This window comes from Paroedura picta, chromosome 10, assembly GCF_049243985.1.
Source record: "Paroedura picta isolate Pp20150507F chromosome 10, Ppicta_v3.0, whole genome shotgun sequence".
Taxonomy (NCBI): Eukaryota; Metazoa; Chordata; class Lepidosauria; order Squamata; family Gekkonidae; genus Paroedura; species Paroedura picta.
This window is the reverse complement of record NC_135378.1, coordinates 61,455,547-61,462,389: the sequence shown is the minus strand read 5'-3', so window position 1 is coordinate 61,462,389 and position 6,843 is coordinate 61,455,547.

Below are 6,843 nucleotides of genomic sequence, written 5' to 3'. Positions count from 1 at the left end.
GCAAACATAACTTTCAACAGATCTCTCAGCATCAAACCAGCATTTTAAAAGGAGAGTATGTATTGTTTTGGCTTCTTCTGTTTCTCCTAAACAACCATAATCACAGAGAGGAATTTTGCCAAAAGTTGATAACTAGCTATCCTCAAATGAGAGCAGAGGCAAGGACTGGGCAAACCGCAGAGCACGTTTCTTGTTGGAACGCTACTTTAAGAGCCAAAAAAGATGGGAAAAAGCTAGATCTAAGTCTTTGTCAGTGATGCCTATCTCTTCCATAGTTGTTACTTTGCGCTACTTTCTTTCAGTGGCTACCATGCAAGGCAGTCATGGGCCAAATCAAAGACATTTTCCTCTACGGAGACATAAATCACCACCACCAGGGGGGAACTCCACCTTCCTAGCAGAATGAAAGTATGCATTGCTCTGTTGTTTAACTGTCTTGTGAACCAAACTACTGACTACAGAAGCATATTGTAGTTTAGAACCCAACCAGCTTTTCTACTGGTGCAAAATCAAAAAGGGATCCCTTTGATCTCCCCAAAATAATATGTGGGCAATCATGGGACACATACACACACATGTCATGTGGGACAGAGGCTGTAATAAGAAGCTGAATTGGGCAAAATGGAATGAAATGCTGACTAGAACTAACCCACTGTGAGATTTCCCTTGAAATCTCCTGTTTTGCTCTGCTTTGACTTACTTAGGGGGACTTGACACTGGCAACAGTCTACATAGAAAGAAGAACAGGCTTCTCTGCTGTAAATATTGCCATTGTGGATGATGTGTTTATATTTAAGAGTCAGCTAATCATTCAATTAACTGCCCATGTTCCTCTAGTGTGAAATGTACTGCCACGTAGTTCAAAAAGAACTGTTCCTCATTCACTACTCGATGGAGATACAGTCATCAGTTCACTTTTATGATACCTTGGAAATATTTGAAAACTGTCTGGTGTATTGCCATTTAATTCCCCACTTCCAAACTTGTGAATGAACACTTATGTTAATGAAGCAAAGGATACAAACGTATCAAGGTTAAAGCAGTCTGATGTCATCTGGCAGATTCCACATCTCATAGTCACTTATAAAAACCAGGCAGCTTGGAATAAAATGAGAAAAAGCTATTGAGGCACATTATGTGAAATAGGGCCTTTTATGGCAACATTACATCTGAGAAAACAATAAATCTTCCAAAAAATGTTTTTTCTACATCCTGTGGGAACAAAAAATAGGAGGAGGGTCTCAATGTCAGTCAAATGAACACTGAATTTGGAAAGCAGATTCCTGACAGCAAATGAAAAATAAGAATTTAATCAAGCTGGCCTTACATTTGCCCCAGTTATTCTTCTCTTCAGCATCAACCTTTTGTCTTCTTTTAAACATAACAATAGTTATAGGATAAAAATTCTTGCTATTTCCCCCATATGACTATGAAATAAAGCAGAAAACATGAAACATGGATGTATTCCCAACCCAGAATAATATGTGCTGTTTACTGCATCAGAAAGTCTCAACGTGTGTGCCCGCTCTACTGAGTGTTAGCTACCAAAAAACAAACAAACAAATGAAACAAAATATTCAATATAGACCAGGGGTAGTCAACCTGTGGTCTTCCAGATGTTCATGGACTACAATTTCCATGAGAATTGTAGTCCATGAACATCTGGAGGACCACAGGTTGACTACCCCTGCTATAGACAATCAATTGCCCATGGTGTTGCATGTCAGAACATGCAACACAGGATGACTATCTCATGTGGTCATTCTCCCCCCCTGCACAGACCACTGCCTCTGGCATGTACACACACACCTAATCAATTATTGCCACTTTGGGGCTGAACGTCTAATCATTGAAAAATGTTTCTTATATAGCTATCGTACAGTAATCCATAACTTGAGCTAAGAAGGTAAAAGAGAGCCAAAAAGTACAGAACAATATAACGGCCTCCTTTTGTATAATCACTTTCCATCTCTACTCGATGATTGTAAAACGTTTCCTTAGGAGGGGGTTGGATCTGTATGAGTTAATAGGGTGCACCTGCAAGGATTGCTTTCTGCTTGCTTACATCACCACACTGTCCCACACTGATTGGTCCTCATTTTGACATGCCAACCACTGCCGAAACGTTGCCTTGCCATCAGAAGCAACAGTTCTCTGCTTTCAAAGAGCAACACTTTGTGTTGTTACTCCATCAGCTGGCTAGAATTCTGCAAGCTACTTCAATGGCAGACAATTTTCCCTATTAGGATTGTGCTTCCCATGATCCCCTGCATAAACTTTGAGAAGGTCAAAAGGGGACCCTCACCTCCTCCTATTTTTACTGGTGGCAAAACTGGCAGAATAGAATCCAATAAACATGAATTTGTGTTACTGCCAGCTCCTTTGCATTTTCAACTAAACTGCCTTTGATGAGATAAAAATCTTATTAACATAAAGCTAATTGTGCTAAAAGAGTTTAGCAACTGAGAAAAGTGTAGCTTGAAGCAGAATTACACTCAGATTCCCAGATGAACAAAGTTACAGGAAAGGGGCAGTGAAGATGTAAAGTTAATGGGTGTGAACGTTACACTTTACTAACCAAGACCTGAACCATACCTATTTATAGCAAACACTTCCAGGTTCCCTTTTCCACTAGACCCAGCATGTTGTGGTGGTTAAGAGTAGCGGCCTCTAAGCTGGAGAACTTCTCCACATGCAGCCAGCTGGGTGACCATGGACTAATCACACCTCTCAGTGCTGTCTCAGCCTCACCAACTTCACCTACCTGCAACAAGATATCCTACAAGTCCTCCAGACAGTGTACATATTCTTCTAAATGCAACAAGACTTAAACCTATACACTTATGCCTGTATCTATCTTTACTATTACTTACTTATTTATTTATTTATTATATTTATATACCGCCTTCCCCGGGGGCTCAGGGCGGTTTACATAATAACATAAGAAAAATACATGGAACCACAGGTACTTAGTTGTGTGGAGCAGTAGAATGTAGGCCAGTTCCTTGAAAGATTGCTTCCCTATACATAGTAAGGACTTGAGAAGCTGACTGCAACATCTTTTTATATGTGTTCCCCTTCAGCTGTTAAGGTAGGCACTGGTTTTGGAGGATTGACAGATTGCAGGGGCCAATTTAGCAGATCAGATAAGATATCTCAAGCTCATGATTATCTAAAGTTGAATTTCTCACTCTGATCTTTCTTCATCCCAAACATAAAGGCAGTTAAAACGTGTTCCAGAATACAAGATTATATAAACAAGTCCCTCATTTTATCTTCCTTCATGAAGTATCTAGCTCATTCCATGAACAAAACATGTCTGTCTGTCTACCTTTCCCAAACCATCTCTAGAGAGCCAGTTTGGTGTAGTGGTTAGGAGTGCGGACTTCTAATCTGGCAAGCCAGGTTCGATTCTGCACTCCCCCACATGCAGCCAGCTTGGGTGACCTTGGGCTTGCCACAGCACTGATAAAACTGTTCTGACCAAGCAGTGATATCAGGGCTCTCTCAGCCTCACCCACCCCACAGGGTGTCTGTTGTGGGGAGAGGAATGTGAAGGTGACTGTAAGCCGCTTTGAGCCTCCTTCGGGTAGGGAAAAGCGGCATATAAGAACCAACTCTTCTTCTTCTTCTTCTTCTTCAAATGGAATGATCAAATATGTCTTCCTGAACGATCTATCTTTGCCCACTTGGCAGAGCTATCTTGGCCCATTGGGTAACAAAATCTAGTAACATAGGTCACCGTAATATTTATTCCATATGAATTCAAAACCATGCATATCAACTTAATATTAAGCCATTTTTCTACCACTTCTAGCTATTAAGGTATAACTGCCACACAAAGCATTTCCCATTGTTATAACCACTGTTTCTAGAAAACACAAATAATGAAATATTTTTACTATGGAAATGGATGAACTTCAAAGTATCTGATTTTAAAAAAAGAACACCATAAATACAGACAATTGGATGACCTATTTAATTTTCCTCTTCCTGTATTTTAAGGACATACAAAGTTTTCCAATATACAGTATACTCTTTTTCTTTATTGTGCCACATCCCTGGAAAATTGATTGCACATGTTTCTGATTAATTTGCAAGTCACCTCAATCACCAGCATCAAAAATTAAATGCAGAGGACTCACCTACCCAGAAGCAAAATTTCCCCATCAAAGCAAGTTATTATTAACACACTTCTTTGTGTGTTATATCACATAACCAAAGTTTAAAAATTAATCCAAGCTGGAAGAAAACCAAACATCACCTAAGACAACTTCCTGTCCTTAAGTTGAGTTCTTCATGTTATCAACAGCAAATTAACAACAAATTGCAGAGGAGGGCAAAGATTTTATCAGTGTGCCAGACTATGAAGTTGTATATGTCACAGTGCCATAAAAATGGTAGTCGAGAGCAAACTACTCATCTGGACAGAACTGTAACACAAATTAAGTAAAGACTAACTTAGAAATTTGAAGACAGCTTTAGAGGCCAGCACTAGAACAGCTAGACTTGAGTTCAGTAGCACCTTTGAGACCAGCCAGGTTTTGGGTGTATAAGCTCCCTATGAAAGATACCTATCTGACAAAGGTAGCATATACCTTGAACATCTTCTTGTTCTCTAAGGTGTAACTGGACTCACGTCAATCAGTTCAAAATCTGATTGGTCCACACCATACAGAATATAGTGGCTGGCTGTGCTTTCTGTTAACTTTAAATAAACAGAGTATATTTAAAATAAAAAAAAATGGAACATACAACAGCTGATAGACAAGAATACACGCACACACACACACATTTCCAGAGCAAAACTATGAGGCGCCAAAGCTTCTATCCTTAGCATATTGACTTTAAAATCCTGCTTGAAATCAATGACATCATGTTCCAGTGCTCTTAAATATTTATTGCATCCACACTTTCCAGTCAGAAGCAGAAAACGGAATGACCGATTAATACCTTGAGTATTATGGCAGTTTGCATGCAAAGCTCTGTCAACACATCCTGGAATGTTATGAACTTGTGAAGATACATCAGCTCAGTTTACAAACGCTTCAACACCTGCTGTTCTTGAATGTCATTTGTCTTTGCCTAGACAGGGTATATACAAATGTCACCCTTGTGTTCTGTAAAAGCAAAACAAAAACAAAACTCCCTTACTTGAAAAATGGATGTTGTTGTATCTGTCACTTATGCCTGCATTTTTCAGAACAGTTCTACTGGTTCCTTGCACCTTTTGCTTATCTATACATTCTGTAATTATGGCCATTGTGTTACTGAGGCCTCTCTTCCTCGATGTGTGCTGTCTGCCCTGACTTCGTCTCTGCTAAATTCGCTTTAGCTGTCATTTTAGGAGCTTGCAATGCCTTTCTCTGAAGAGGGTGAGATCAAGGTTTTCCTCAGGCTATGCCAAGTGGCTAAAAACTTGGAAGTCTATCCTGCCTGGATGCAATCATCTCTTGCTACCTTTCTGGAAACCCACATATCTCAGTCAGAGCCAGAAAAACTATAGACTGTCGTTCTGTATTTACCCTAAATTACTGGACTTCACAAGGCCCTCTTGTGGCGCAGTTAGGCAGCAGAAATGTTGTTTGAAAGCTCTGCCCATGAGGCTGGGAGTTCGATCCCAGCAGCCGGCTCAAGGTTGACTCAGCCTTCCATCCTTCCGAGGTCGGTAAAAGGAGTACCCAGCTTGCCTGGGGGGTAAACGGTAATGACTGGGGAAGGCACTGGCAAACCACCCTGTATTGAGTCTGCCAAGAAAACGCTAGAGGGCATCACCCCAAGGGTCAGGCATGACCTGGTGCTTGCACAGGGGATACCTTTACTTTTACTGGACTTCACAATTATTTCTTTGACATTGTCATGCATTGGTTCCTATAACTATTAATTCTGCCAGCCATGCAATCTCATCCTCTTTATTTCCACAGAGGATTCCCACTCTGCTTTTCTTTCCTTGGGACTCTGGGACATTTCCTTGCAACAAGGGAGTTTCCCTATGCTGCCTTGCCTTCTGACCAACTTGGTGTAGTGGTTAAGATCAGTGGCTTCAAAAATGGCAAGCCGGGTTTGATTCCCCACTCCTCCACATGCAGCCAGCTAGGTGACCTTGGACTCATCACATTCCTGACAGTACTGTTCTCACAGAGCGATCCTGTCAGAGCTCTTTCAGCACCACCTACCTCACAGGGTATCTGTTGTGAGGAGAAGAAGGAAAGGCAATTGCAAGCCACTTTAATACTCCTCCGGATAGTGAAAAACAGGGTATAAAAACAAACTCCTTTTCTTCTTTCTCCTCAGGACCTTTGGAAGCTCTATTTAAAACCCCCCTTAACTCTTAGTTTCTTGATCATTGAAATAGACAAGGTGCTTTACCCTGCTTTGCAGAATAGGATAGGTAAACGTTTTCTGGATGTTCATCCTTTTTATCTTAAAAATCTTCCTCACTCCTTTAAAACTTTCCTTCACTCAATGGAGAATGCTTTCACTTGGTTCCCCCCCCTCACCCACCATTTTGAGTCATTTGTGCATGCCCTGTTCCTTGGTGACATCCTCCCTCCCGCCCCTCCCTCTGTCCTGAAACAGCTGACTCAGTCGCAAAAAACATAGAGCAAATTTCAGCCTGGGAAATGAGAGGAGGAAAGCCCAAATGTGGAAAGCCTAGTGTTGACTTGTAGCATTCAAAGGAATTCCAAAGCAAGACTAAAACAAGGTATGTTTCAAATGTGGAAACAGAGTGAGGAAACCAGAAACTTCTAACCATATCACCTTCAATTATCAAAGTAGCTGGAAGAATCTAGGTTTATGGTCCTCTGAGTCTTATGGGACTTCATTGGAGACATATACAAA